Raw genomic sequence first — 15,166 nt, 5'->3', positions numbered from 1 at the left:
GATATGGAAACAAGCTAAGTGTCGATGGATGAATGGATAAAAGAAAACGGGGTATATATATGCAATAAAATATTACTCAGGCATAAAAAAACATAATTCTGCCATTTGTGACAACATGGATGACCTTAGAGGCCATTGTCCTAAGTAAAATAAGCCAGACACAGAAAGACAAACACTGTATGATTTCACTTATATGTGGAATCTAGAAAAGTGAAAACTCATAGAACCAGAGAATAGAACAGAGGCTGCCAGGGGTTGGGGGTGAGGGGAATGGGGTGATGTTGGTCAAAAGGTGTAAACCTTCAGTTGTAAGATGATAAGTTCTGGGGATCTAATGTACAGCATTGTGACTATAGTTAATAATACTATATGGTATACTGGAAACGTACTAAGATAGTAAATTTTCAATGTTCTCACCACAAAAAAAAAAAAATCAAAAATTGGTAACTATGTGAGGTGATGGCTGTGTTAATTAATTTGATTTTGGTTATCCTTTCACAGTACATACATAGAATAAATCATCACATTTATACATAGAATATACATATATATATTGTATATATATGTGTATACATACATATATGTATACATATATATGTGTATACAATGTATATATATATATACAATATATACAATGTATATATACAATATGTATATACACATGTGTATACACATGTGTATACATACATATACACATTTATACATAGAATAAATCATCACAATCCTTTAAAGAGGCTTATAAATAGACTAAGGTTATTTTAATTATCATAAGAATTTTTGATTACTTAAGAAATATCCATTTACATACGATTATTGATTTCAAATTATTCCTATTTAGTGACATTTTCTTGTGCTTCGTTACTCTGTCTTGAAGTACTGCCAAAGAATGTATGTCAAAATAGAGAATGTAATTTTTTCAATCTTTCTTTAAATCAGATTTTAACTAATTCAGACATCTTTCCCGATTAGTTTAATTTGTGAGGCTGACATCTATGATATCACATACAAGACCTGGGTTCTTCTACTGAATACTTCTCATCATAGACAGCAATCTTGGTAGAATAATTAGGGAATATTATATAACATGATTCTAGACTCAAAACCCTATTCTGCTACTTACTAGCTAAAGGTAAGTTACTCTACCTCTTTGTGCCTCAGTTTCCGCAACTATAAAATGGAGATTAAAATAACATCTATTTTTAGAGGGTGTGGAGAGAATTACATTAGTTAATGGGTATAATGTGTTTAGTATACTACCTAGCATGTAGCAATGGCTCTATAAAGGTTCATTGCTATAAGAATCAAAATTGAACCCCTAACTTTTTCAGATATATTTTCTCTATATTAAAGATATTTTTATATTATAATTACCAATAATTAATATACCAATAACTGGTATTTATATAAATAATACAACAATCTTTGAAGAAGGTATAAGAGAAAAGTGACCTTTCTAAGCCATGGTACTTGTGAAATTTACTTTTAAATTTTAAAGAATTTTCAGGTCCCAAAGTAATAAGTATCTTTTTGAGGTGCACAGTGAAAGAACAACAATAAATGCTTATTGATTGACCTGTAAGCAAACAAATAATCTTTCTTCTCTGACACATTTTGTACATTTCTCTGACCTATTTTTCCTATTTATTTTTCTTTCCTCATTTTTGTGTCTTCATACACTTTTAATATATACAATTTTCTTTGTCAATTAAACCTCAGTAAAGCTGGAAAAAAGAAAAGGCTCTCTCGGCTGAGATGTTGGACTGGACCACTTCACTGGTTCACACCACCTGTTATGAGGATGGGCAACCAACAGCAGTTGCTACAGATGCCTTCTGGTTTATTCTCCTCCCATAAAAATGTATGAAGCTTAACTGTAAAATTTTCTTTTTTAAAGAATTTTCTGTTTCTCTGGCACCTGCACATCATTCAACATCCTTATGATGCAATTAAACCTGAATTTTTGAAGCCTACTTTTCCTACAAACCATGGTCTAACTAAGCCCAGCCCTCCGTTCCTTGGCAACTTCATATTCTGGGATGATATGACCACGTGGTCATGCCCTCCCTCAGTGCTAATCACATCCACGTTTCCAACCTGTTCTTCCTTGGCATTCAGAATCAAGTTCTGGAGATCCACTCTCTTGATTGCTTCCTTGCTATTCTGAGAGGTGAAATTAGCAGCAAAGCTAGTTGAGTGTTCATGAACTGCTTTTTTAGCAGAACAAGACTACCAGAAGTTATACTTACCAGTCTCTGTGCCTATGTTTCAATTTATACTTGGAAAATATTGGCCACGTCTTCTATCTTACCTGGCGTTCTATAGCAAGCTCCTTTAATCGTAGAAGTCTCATTTTGCTCTCCTGTCATTCATATACAAATGCTTATCGTTCTCCACTTTCTGGATTCTTTTGGAAAGATACAGTGTCTTGAAATTCAGTGCTATTACTACCACTCCCCTCTTTTGCTGTACAAATGTACACATACTCCTAAATATACACACACAAAACAAAACCACCAGAGCTGCTTATTTTAAACAAAGTATTGTTTTAAAAACTGTGAGATTAGCCATGCATTGATGATTGTGGAAGCTAGGTGATCCCTCCATGGGGCTTCATTACACTATTCTCCCTACTTTTGAATATATTTGGAAATTTCAATAATAAAAATACTCTAACTATTTGTAAAATTATTAGGTTATTTATTTACTCACCAAACATCCATTTTACCAAATGCTGTTAAACAGTAATATGAAGATTAATGCAAGATCTCTATCTAGGGTTACCAAATAAAATACCTGCCCTGTTAAATTCGAATTTCAAATAAACAACAAACAATAGGTTTTCAGTATATTTAAGATATTTATTGTCTCCGATTTCTGGAGTTAAAGAGCATGAAATCAGTTTCGCTAGATCAAAATCAAGGCGTTAGCAGGGCTGCATTCCTTCCCAAGGCTCTAGGGGAGAATCTGTCCCTTACTTCTTTTAGCTTCTAGTGGCTTTCAGCATCCCTTGGCTTGTGGCCACATCACTCCAATCTACAAGGCCGACATCTTCAAATCTCTTACGGCTCCACCTTACATTGTCTTCTCTCCTGTGTATGTGTGTTAAATCTCTCTCTGCCTATCTCTTATAAGGACACTTGTAATGGCATTTACAGCCTGTCTGGATAACCCATCTCAAGATCTTAAACTTAATCACATCTACAAGGATCCTTTTTCCAAATAAGGTAACATTTGAGGGTTCCAGGAATTAGGACCAGATACCTTTGGGGGTCATTGTTCAGCCCACCACAGGAGCCATGATAGACATCTATCAGGGAACACTGGAAAAACAGAGAAGGAGTTGACAGTTCAACTTGAAAGGAGATGGAAAACAAGCAGATGCCAAGAAAGGTTTTCTAAATCAGTGATGCCAGAGAGTATAAATAACTAAAGCAGTAGTGATAATAACAACTAGTAATCAGACCAACCATAACAGACATAAGCTATAAATAACCACTATAGCCTACCAGGGAGTGCCGGTTGAGCGTCAGTCTTGCTAACAGGTATAATGTTGGAGGCTTGCTACAGGAGAATAAATAAGCAGCAGCAACTGAATGACAAACATTCTTTACACATAGTTCCTGATATACCACTTAGGGAGGCAGGAAGGCAGAAACACCTGTTCCATGTAGTTTGTGGAGTATCCCCACACCTCCTATCTCACTTCCAGTCTTTTTTTTTTTCTTTCTGGGTCTTCTGCATTGCCCTTCAAAACTTCCCCAACACTTTAACTACTTTTTTCAACTCAATGTACTCAAAGTTTTTACTCAATTATTTACTAAATAATTTTCATTTTATTATTTTCATAAAAATAAAGTGCTTTGTGTAAAAAAAAATTCTAGCAATATAGAGGTATATAAAGTAACATTTCCCTCTCCTCCAACTAAACCCACTTCCTAAAGATGAGCACATCAACAGATATAAAGACCTTATCTATGTATATATAACCATGTATATATTTAAGTAAATAGGAAAGAGCAATCGTTTAGCTGTTGGCAGAAAGTGATAATCAAAACACTGCTACCTCAGCCCATTATGCTCCCAAGAAGCAGCAAGTTATATGCTCCTGCTCGTTATATGCTTTGGATCCAATCCCACAGGAAATATCTCTAATTCACAAATTATTTATTTTATAGTGGCATCCTAAGAGAGGATTGGCAATAAGGGCAAGAATTAAAACATCAACAACAATAATTTCCCCTAATCTCCTCCTAAACTTTTCACCCCAAAAGCCTTCTTGTTTGTTGCACAGGCACCTCAAATATAAATTATCTAAAATTGAACTTACTGTCTTCCCTAGGAAACCTGATACTCCTAGTGTTTTCCTTCTAATCCAGTGGCCAAGCCAGAAACCAGGGAGTCCACCTTTTCCCCCACATTGTATATCCAGAAAGCTACCAAAGTCCCAAAGAGGGATTATAATATCCTAGATTAGTGAGCTCCTGCTTATCTCTCTGGCTTCATCTCACACCCTCGCAATCTGGTCTCAAACCATCATGTTCACATTTTTTCATTTTCTTAAGAGTGTATGCTTACCCACGCTGGGACTTTGTATGTGCTGTTTCTTCTAAAAACAGTTTCCCCTCTCCTTGCTTAACTAACTCCTATTAAATTGATAGGTCTTAATTTAGCCATCAGTTTCCCCAGGAGGTCTTCCCCCTGATTCTTCTGGTCTGAGTTAGGGGTCTCTTTTCTGTTCTATCTCAGCATCCTGTGCTTTCTGTCACTTATTAATACTTAGCAATTGTAACAGCCTATTCATTTGTCTTTCACCACCGCTAGACCACAGGATCAGTTCACCTTTGTATTATCAAAGTATTATCAAATACTACCTAGCCTAATAATGGGGACACAGTAGGATCTCAATAAATACTTGTTAAATAAATGGAACTAAATAGGTAGAAAGAGCAATACTGATCCCAGTAGCAAAGGTACTGTACATTTTTGTTCAGGGAGGCAGTTCAATGCATGGCTTCCGTGTAACAAACAAAATGGCAGCATGATTGTTTACAGCATTTTGTTGACTTGGGCATAAGACAAATAAACCCAAACACCACCACCCCGCCCCCTCGCAAATAAGCCCATTCTCCTACAGGAAGAAAACCAGACTGTGATTCAGCTGCAAATTTGTTTCCACCTTATCTTTCTGAATTTATACAGAAAGTAAGAGCAGTAATGTAACAGCAGAGTTGACTGATTCCTGCATGTTTCGGCCATTATCATGGTCCAGTGAACAGTCCTCAGCTTTGCAGGCTAAGAAGCTCAATTTTATTATTTCACTCCAAAGTGGAAAGTCACTGAGGCAGACTTTCTCAACAGGGGTTCTTCATCTGAACACAGAATACAGAAAATTATTTGAGCGATTATTTCTCCATTCTCCCAAGGATGGCAAATAATTACTACCATTCTAGATGCAATGAGAAGTTAATTCATTACATGCAATGCAATGGATGCCTAATAACCATTAGGGCTTATTTCACTCCCAGAATTCCAGAGGGCTTGAATCCCATGAAGTAAATTATATGTATGTGTATATATATATATATATATATATACAGTTTATACATATATATGTATACATGTGTGTAGGTATGTACATGTATGTATTATATTTACTAATTGGTAAAAGAAAATACATGTGTCACAAAAACTAGAATATAGTATCTAGTTATAATGTGGCTAATTATACTAATTATAATTATAATGTGGCTTAAAAAATATGGACTCTAGAGCCAAAAGGATTAGATGTTTTTAAGGATTCATTAATTAAGCTGTCATATTTTGGTGACTCAGCTTCCCTCCTTGGAGAGATAAGAGACTGTGAGCTCTTTGAGAGAAGGAACAACATTTGTCTTGGCTTCACTTTTTATTGAAATTTGGACTCCTAATAATTAACATAGTGCATGGTACACACTCCATTTCATTAATGGATAGATGGATAAGTTGTAATACTTCCTGGATTATATTCTAATGGTCTTTCATTTCATATATGAAATGCGAATTCTTGCCCATTCATTTAACAAGCACCTACTATGTGCTTGGAGCCTAGACAGGTTATGCATTATGCATCATTTCTTTAGGATTAACCTACCACTTCACATCCATTAGGATGACATTAACAACAACAAAAGAAAAACCAGAAATAACAAGTGTTGGCAAGGGTATAGAAAAATTGGAACCCTTGTGCACTGCTGGTGGGAATGTAAAATGCTGCAATCACTATGGAAAATTTGGGGATTCCTCAAAATATTATAAATATAACTATCATTTGATCCAATAATTCCACTTCTTTTTTTTTTTTTTGGTACGCGGGCCTCTCACTGCTGTGCCCTCTCCCGTTGCGGAGCACAGGCTCGGGACGCACAGGCTCAGCGGCCATGGCTCACGGGCCCAGCCGCTCCGCGGCACGTGGGATCTTCCCAGACCGGGGCACGAACCCGTGTCCCCTGCATCGGCAGGCAGACTCTCAACCACTGCGCCACCAGGTAAGCCCCATTTGATTCTTATAACAAACATATTATTATACTCATTTCATAGATGGTCAAATTAAGGCTCAAAGCAATTAGTATTTCCTAAGTCTCAAAGCAATTAGTATTTCCCAAAGTCATTTGCCTGCAAGTCCTAGGACTAGGATTCAAACTTGATTATTTTCTAATTCTTATAGCCCAGGATCATTTTATTGTTCTGTCTCACAGTTGCCTATAGAGTCAATTTCTGCCATTGGCTCCTCCTTGGAAAGCACTATGTTACCCTGAAATAAAAAAACCTACACCCAGGGGCTTCCCTGGTGGCCATGGCCGCTGAGCCTGTGCGTCCGGAGCCTGTGCTCCGCAACGGGAAAGGCCACAACAGTGAGAGGCCTGCGTACCGCAAAAAAATAAAATCTATTCCCAAACTTTTATGCTGGCAGGCAAATAAGGCTCCTGGCAGCAAGTTCATTCTTTGATGAAAATACTTAAGAATTGATTCCCAGGGCTTCCCTGGTGGTGCAGTGGTTGAGAGTCCACCTGCTGATGCAGGGGACACGGGTTCGTGCCCCAGTCCGGGAGGATCCCACATGCTGCGGAGCGGCTAGGCCCGTGAGCCATGGCCGCTGGGCCTGCGCGTCCGGAGCCTGTGCTCCACAACGGGAGAGGCCACAGCAGTGAGAGGCCCGCGTACAGAAAAAAAAAAAAGAATTGATTCCCAGCTTGAATAATTAGAGGCAACAGAAGAAAGTGCTTCTTACCCCTGCATTCAGTACCTCCCTTGGCTCAAGAGGAAAACAGCCACCAACTCATATTGATGAAAGAAATTAAACCTGATGCCTGAAAATCACTAAGTTTAAATTCAGGCTTGGATATTGTACTCCCCTATAAGCATTCTAGGCACTTAATTATATTTAAATTGCATTTTCAGGAGTATTTCTTATGGGGTTGATTTTACTTTATTGGCTAAGAATAAGCAAAGCCATAAACAAATAGGATAACTATATACTCTGTTTTTATTACTCATTTAAGTAATTGAATATCTTCCAACAAGTGACCTGATCCTCTTCCAGACAACAGCAGACTTGTCTATCAAAATAGTGCATTAAATACATCAAATTCTTATAAATGAAATCTTACTACACAGCAATTGATTTTATGACTTCCAAGTTAGAAATCTACACAAATTAACTCTTAACTGCATGAAAACTTTCCAAAGGATTTTCATGACCTTCTATGGCTTGTCCTAAAATGAAATCCACTTTTGTCATGGAAGCACTTCAGAGTCTCCTGCATTGTTAATATATCTTCCAACACATTGGACTGCGGTGGGAGAAATCAACAATTCATTATTCCACAAACCCCACCAATGAAATGTGATGAAACCCGATGGGGTTGGGAAGGCAGGGGAGCTGCTAGTTACTCAATGGAGGAAATTATCTCATCTCCATCTGAGCTTCAGTTTTCTCATCTATGAAAGATGGAATTGAGTAAAATCATCTCTAATTATATTCCAGTCTTTGAGCTTCTATGATTTAGTTATTCAGCAATGTGATAAACCAAAATACAAAATAGTTCCTACCTAAGTTTTAATAACTAATGGCATGATGAGATAAAACTCTTAACAGGGCTTCCCTGGTGGCGCAGTGGTTGAGAGTCCGCCTGCTGATGCAGGGGACACGGGTTCGTGCCCTGGTCCGGGAAGATCCCACATGCCGCGGAGCGGCTGGGCCCGTGAGCCATGGCCGCTGAGCCTGCGCGTCCGGAGCCTGTGCTCCATGACGGGAGAGGCCACAGCAGTGAGAGGCCCGTGTAACGCAAAAAAAAAAAAAAAAAAAAAAAAAAAAAAACCTCTTAACAAAGGGTTTGCAGGGTAAATAATAATGATAAAAACTACATGTCATAACTACTTTTCTAAGTTATTACAGTATAACTAATATGCCTATAATATAGTCAAATTCTTTGAACAAAATACAAATAATATTCCAGGCTTTCACATCAATAATCTTGATAGGAACGACCTTAACACCTTAACTTTTGGCTCGTTTGTGACTTGTTTTAATTTCTTGGGCAAAATAATTTAATAAATGGCACCAAAAGATAAAAAATTAATTTGAAGATTTTCTTATATTTTTAATGCTTTTAGGTTCTTAACTCTAAAAATTGAAGTTCTTTTTAAAGTAAACCACACTGTTGTGGTTTTATTTTATACTTTTGGATCAAAAGGGATGAGTTCAAGTTATCCAAAAAAAAAAATCTAGTTTTGAGGTAACAGATGGTAAGTTTAAAAAGAATGCACTCTTTTCCAAGTGTTCTATAATAAGCATGTATCAAATTTATAATAAAACAAAAACAAAAGAATAACATACCATGAAAATAAAATTCACATTCTTCTTTATATCAGGATAAAACTTTTCTATTTCTCTTTCCTTTTGGCCCTTCATTTCTCTACATTTGTAAAATAGTAGGAAATCAACTAAGCAGGGAAGGTAGAAAACTGTATGATGTATAGCATCTATACGTTTCTAACATTTCTTGTCGCAAACCAAATATTTTTTTCTGCTGCAGTTAGCATAAAGTATAAATTTTTGTGTGACCCAAAGTAAATACCAAGTGCCTAAGATTGACCATCCACCTAGTAGCCAATCTATGGTCATCAACAACACTGAACAATGTAGACTATCATCTATTTTTCATGCTAAAAGGATTCAAATTCCAGTGCAATAAACCTGTATATAAGAATGTTTTCAAGGGCTTCCCTCGTGGCGCAGTGGTTAAGAATCCGCCTGCCAATGCAGGGGACATGGGTTCAAACCCCGATCCGGGAAGATCCCACGTGCCACGGAGCAACTAAGCACATGCACCGCAACTACTGAGCCTGCACTCTAGAGCCCGCGAGCCACAACTACTGAGCCCAGGAGCCACAACTACTGAAGCCTGCACGCCTAGAGGCCATGCTCTGCAACAAGAGAAGCCACCACAATGAGAAGCCCAGGCACCACGAGGAAGAGTAGCCCCCGCTCACCGCAACTAGAGAAAGCCTGCGCACAGCAACGAAAACCCAACAGAGCCAAAAATAAATAAATAAATAAATAATGTTTTCAAGTCATTCAAATGTTGATTGTTATTAGGTCCAATTCCGATATCCTAACAGAAGCAAAATTTACCTCACTGCCTACTGAGAAAGGAACTCTGTCAGGACGTGCTGAAGAATAAAATGAAATGAGGTTTATGTTCTCAGAAAGTACTTATCAACATCCAATAATTACACAACATATTTATAATGTTATTATGAATTTGTCCTTTAAAGAACCAGCTACATGACAAATACATATGTATTCCCTTTATTTCTGTTATTTATGAAGATTAAGATATTTGGAAATTCTATCTAGGTAGATTCTAATGCTTTCAATTCTCATAGCTAACCAAGTACAGGCAGCTCTAGAGGTAAGAGGTTTTCTTTACTTCCACTTTGATTTTCCAACACCTATAATTTTGGTTCCTAACAAGTTTCCAGAATAAAATCAAACTTTTTTTTTTCAAATGTGTGCTCCAATATATGCCTATCTTCAAAAATCTACAGCGTGACCTTGTTCCTTCAGATTTAAGAAAACTGAGATCATCTGGCCAAGCCTCTCCTAGTCTGAGGATGCCCTCTAAAACTTTCCGGACAGATGGCAACCAGTTTCTATTTAAACACTTCAAACACAGTGTTCTCCTGTTTTGTTTGTGTCCCCACAAAATTCCTATGCCAAAGCCCTAAGGCTGAGATGGAGCTGCTAAGGAAGCAATTAAAATCAAATGATGTCATAGGGGCCCTGATCTGACAGGAATTAGTGTCCTCATAAGAAGAGACACCAGAGCACTCACTCATTCTCTCTCTCCCTCCCCCTCCACATATGTACTGAGGAAAGACCATGTGAGGACATAACGAAAAGGCAGCCATCTGCAAGCCAGGAAAAGAGCTCTCCCTAGAAACTCAATCAGCCAGAACCTTGACCTTGGAGTTCTAGCCTCCAGAACTGTGAGAAAATAAATTTCTCTTGCTTAAGCCACCTAGGCTACGGAATTTTGTTTTAGCAGCAGACTAATACACCTTGCTTCACAAGGTGGCCAATTACACTCTCAAACAACTCCAAGTGTTGCAAAGTTTTATTTTAAGCAGAAACCTGCTTTCTGCAGCTTCCACCCGATAATCCAAGGTCTGCCTTCTGAAGCTACAGGAAATAAATTTAACCCCTGTTCTCAATTTAAAAAAAGATTACGTGAAGAGTCCCCAATATTTTAACAACTCTTCTCTATCCTTCAGCCTCTTACTTAAACATACTCTAATTTACCAAGACTCTCTTTAAAATGTGGCAGCTTGGGGATTCCTTGGTGGCGCAGTTGTTGAGAGTCCACCTGCCGATGCAGGGGACACGGGTTCGTGCCCCGGTCCGGGAAGATCCCACATGCCGCGGAGCGGCTGGGCCCGTGAGCCATGGCCGCTGACCCTGCGCGTCCGGAGCCTGTGCTCCGCAATGGGAGAGGCCACAACAGTGAGAGGCCCGCGTACCGCAAAAAAAAAAAAAAAAAAAAAAGAAAAGTGGCAGCTAGAAAGACTCCTTAAGTACTCCATAAATATGAATAATAAGAAGCACGATACTTTGCTAAATTAGTCTTAAATTTTCCTGAGGAAAAGCTACTCTCTAAAAACCCCTCAAAACCCTTAAGAGGGGATTTCCCTGGTGGCCCAGTGGGTAAGACTCTGCGCTCCCAATGCAGGGGGCCCGGGTTTGATCCCTGTTCAGGGAACTAGATCCTGCATGCGTGCCGCAACTAAGAAATCCGCATGCCGCAACAAAGATGCCACATGCCGCAACGAAGATACCACGTGCTGCAACTAAGACCCAGTGCTGCCTACATAAATAAATAAATAAATAAATAAATAAATAAATAAATAAAATATTAAAAAAAAAAAACCCTTAAGAGGAAGGGAACTTCAGTCGATGAGACCACCTATCTATGACGAAAAACCTTCTGTAAGGTCCTCTTTGTTGGAAACCTAGTCAGCTGGCTCAGAAATCAACAAGATAGACTTCAAGATCAACTGGTTGGAGACCTGATACTTCATGAAAATAAATGAGTACATCATTGAGGACAGATTATTTCTATTTACCTCAAGGTCATTGTGAACAAAGAATCCATTCATTCCTTCTCACCAGTAAAATTCATTTATTTTTTATCACCTTTCTTATGTCCAAAATGTCTACATTAGTCTTCTCTTATTTATTATCTTTTTTTCCATAGGGAAAAACTAGTTAGTCCAATGCACATGTAAACTACTATATTAGAAGAGCAAATAAGCCTAGTCCTTTGGTGCCTGGGGAACTCCTCAGTGAATCCCTTGCTGTCACCATCTTGGGTAACTCTCTGGTGCTGCTTCCAAGGACCAAAGAGAGGGAGTTTTTTTTTTTTTTTTTTTTGGCTGCGTTGGGTCTTCGTTGCTGCGTGCAGGCTTTCTCTAGTTGCAGTGAGTGGGGGGTTACTCTTCGTTGTGGTGCATGGGCTTCTCATTGTGGTGGCTCCTTTGTTTTGGAGCACAGGCTCTAAGCACGCAGGCTTCAGTAGTTGTGGCTTGCAGGCTCTAGAGCACAGGCTCAGTAGTTGTGGCACACAGGCTTAGTTGCTCCATGGCATGTGGGATCTTCCCAGACCAGGGCTCGAACCCATGTCCCCTGCATTGGTAGGCGGGTTCTTAACCACTGCGCCACCAGGGAAGTGCCGAGAGGGAGATTTTTGCCTTCAAGTCCTGCACCTTTTGGTTCATGTCCTCTCGCATCCCTTTTTTCTTTTTCTCTAGCTTATTCCAACTGCTGTGCTTTTCTTGTAAATATGTCATATCTGAATTGTCAAAAAATTACTTTGAATACTAACTGCTGTGGTCCACAACACAGAGATCAAAAGCACAGATTTACTAATGCCATTTGCAGCAATGTGGTTGGACCTAGAGATTATCACACTAAGTGATGTAAGTCAGACAGAGAAAGACAAATACCATATGATATCACTTATAAGTGGAATCTAAAAAACAGTACAAATGAACTTATTTACAAAACAAAAACAGACTCACAGACAGAAAACAAACTTATGGTTACCAAAGGGGAAGGAGGGAAGGGATAAATTGGGAGTATGGGATTAGTAGATACAAACTACCATATAAAATAAACAACAAGAATTTGCTGTAGAGCACAGGGAATCGTATTCCATATCTTATAATAAACTATAATGTAAAAAATAAAAAAGAATATAAATATATACATATATATGTATAACCAAACTGCTTTGCTGTACACTTGAAACTAACACAATATTGTAAAGCAACTATACTTTAATTAAAAAATAAACAAAAGAGCACAGATTTACTAGAGTATAAAGGAGATAGGGGACGTAAACCACATACACCAGAGTAAATCATTGGCGCGATCTAAAGAATTCAGTAATCTTTGTTGTCCTTGTTAGTGCATGTTGCTTCTCCCCGCACCTCCAAGCCCAGAAAAAATTCAACTCCAAATTTAATAAATATTTTTATTTTTGCATTCTTACAGACTGTTGAAAAAGTCATTCCTCTCTAGGCCCTTCACTTCCTTGGTCTCAAATCATCACTGTGCTCTGTGATGATCCGCTAAAAACTCAAAGATGGAAGATATCAGTAGACTGCAATATTTGGGGCAGGCTTTGCCTACCTAATCATTAATATTTCAGCTTGGTAAAATCAGAATATGTGTAAATTCATAGGGAACGCCCTATGGATAAGAGAGTAAGTGTCAACAAAGGCAGAGAGGTAGAAACACCTTAGACACGTCTTGGACATAGCAGTCCCAGGGTCACACAGAAAATCTCATTCTTCTCACTGAAACTGCCTACCCATGACAGTGGTGCTACTTTTTCTTTACTCAGAAATGGCCACTGAGTAAACCAGAGTGGGCCTGACCCAAGGGCAGCAACTCCACAGTCTTGACTCATGGGGTGGCCCAATTCAAAGGATTCTTCCTACTGGAGCAGTGGAAATTAGTCCAATCCGACTATCTCCCTCCAAACTTTTTATGTGTGTGTGTGGTATGTGGGTTTCTCACCGTTGTGGCCTCTCCCGTTGCAGAGCACAGGCTCTGGACGCGCAGGCTCAGCAGCCATGGCTCACGGGCCCAGGCGCTCCGCGGCACGTGGGATCTTCCCGGACCGGGGCACGAACCCGTGTTCCCTGCATCCGCAGGCAGACTGTCAACCGCTGCGCCACCAGGGAAGCCCTCCCTCCAGAATTTATACTGGAGAATGCAGAGAAGATTGAACAGGGGGGAGAAAAATAGAGAGCAATCACCCAGAAAGACATCAGAAAACAAAGTCTAGGTCCTTGGTATTTACAGTAAACCCCTTTTATCTTAAGATTACCTGAATGAATCTCCTCCTTACAACAACAAAAAGCCTAGTGCAATATATTTTAGGAATAGGCAATACACAGGTCTACCCTGATGAAGGGTTTATCCAGGGGACAGCAAAAGATAAATTCAGAACAGTAGATTAAGGTCTTCACTTGTGAAGAACTTTGAATACTAGCTATATTTTTCTTTCTTTTTTATGTAATCTTACTTTCACTTTGCCATTGCACATTCGGCAAAACTTTAAAAAAAAAAACAGAAGGGTGCCTACCAGTCAAGACTGAAATAAATTAATTTGCAAGAGATATATGTGACTTGAGGAGTCAGTCACCTCAAGCCGGGCGAGCACTGTGGGCCGAGCAGGGGCAGCGGGGCAGTGGGAGTGCAGACTGAAAAAACGCAGACCACCGGGGCACTACTCACTCCTCCTGCTCTGATCTGCTCTTGTACTAGGGGTCTGATCAGGCCTGTGTCTGCCTCCTTCCTGAGGAGGCCAGAGGTCCCATCTGAACAGCCTTCCTACAGCAGAGTCCCACTCCCCGTGGCCAGGCGGGAGTTCCGGATCAGTGTTGTCTCCCGGGACCCTGACACAGCGGCCAAGTTTATCGGCGCTGGAGCCGCCACAGTTGGTGTGTCTGGTTCAGGGGCCAGCACTAGCACAGGGTTGGCTAGATCATTGGCTATGCCAGGAACCCATCTCTGAAGCAGCAGCTCTTCTCCTACGCCATTCTGGGCTTTGCCCTGGTCTGAGTCTATGGGGCTCTTCTGTTTGATGGTCACCTTCCTCATCCTCTTTGCCATGTGAGGCTCCATGAAGGTCACCTACCCACACCTGATGCTTTGACTCCAGGCCATGCCCAGTGCTAGAGTGTGCTAAGAGAGAGATGTGACTTGAATAGCATAAATAACAATGTTTGATTTTATATCTATTTGTCACAGATAACCAAAGGTATTTAAAAATCTAGTAGTGTGTTGACATAATAAGATGCTCTCTAAATCTTTTTTTCACACACAAAAAAGATGTATATCTCCCACTAAGATCAGGTATATGGAAAGGACATTCCCCTCTCACCACTTCTTTGCAGCATTATAATGGAAGTCCTTGTTAATGCAGTAAGGCAAGAAAAGGAAATAGAAGGTACACAGGCAGATTGGGAAGGAAGACATAAAACTGTCTTTGTTTGCAGATGACATGATCATCTATGTGAAAAACCAAAAGGATCAAACAAACTCCTAAAGCTAATA

General features: G+C 39.3%; 1 pseudogene; it reads left to right on the top strand.

Moving 5' to 3' along the window:
• Positions 1–14,793, top strand: part of LOC132519129 (ATP synthase F(0) complex subunit C1, mitochondrial-like) — a 65,501-nt pseudogene extending 50,708 nt beyond the window's left edge.
• The last annotated feature ends 373 nt before the right edge of the window (positions 14,794–15,166 follow it).

The sequence above is a fragment of the Lagenorhynchus albirostris genome, chromosome 4, assembly GCF_949774975.1.
Source record: "Lagenorhynchus albirostris chromosome 4, mLagAlb1.1, whole genome shotgun sequence".
NCBI classification, from domain to species: Eukaryota; Metazoa; Chordata; class Mammalia; order Artiodactyla; family Delphinidae; genus Lagenorhynchus; species Lagenorhynchus albirostris.
This window is presented reverse-complemented; position numbering and strand designations above follow the sequence as displayed.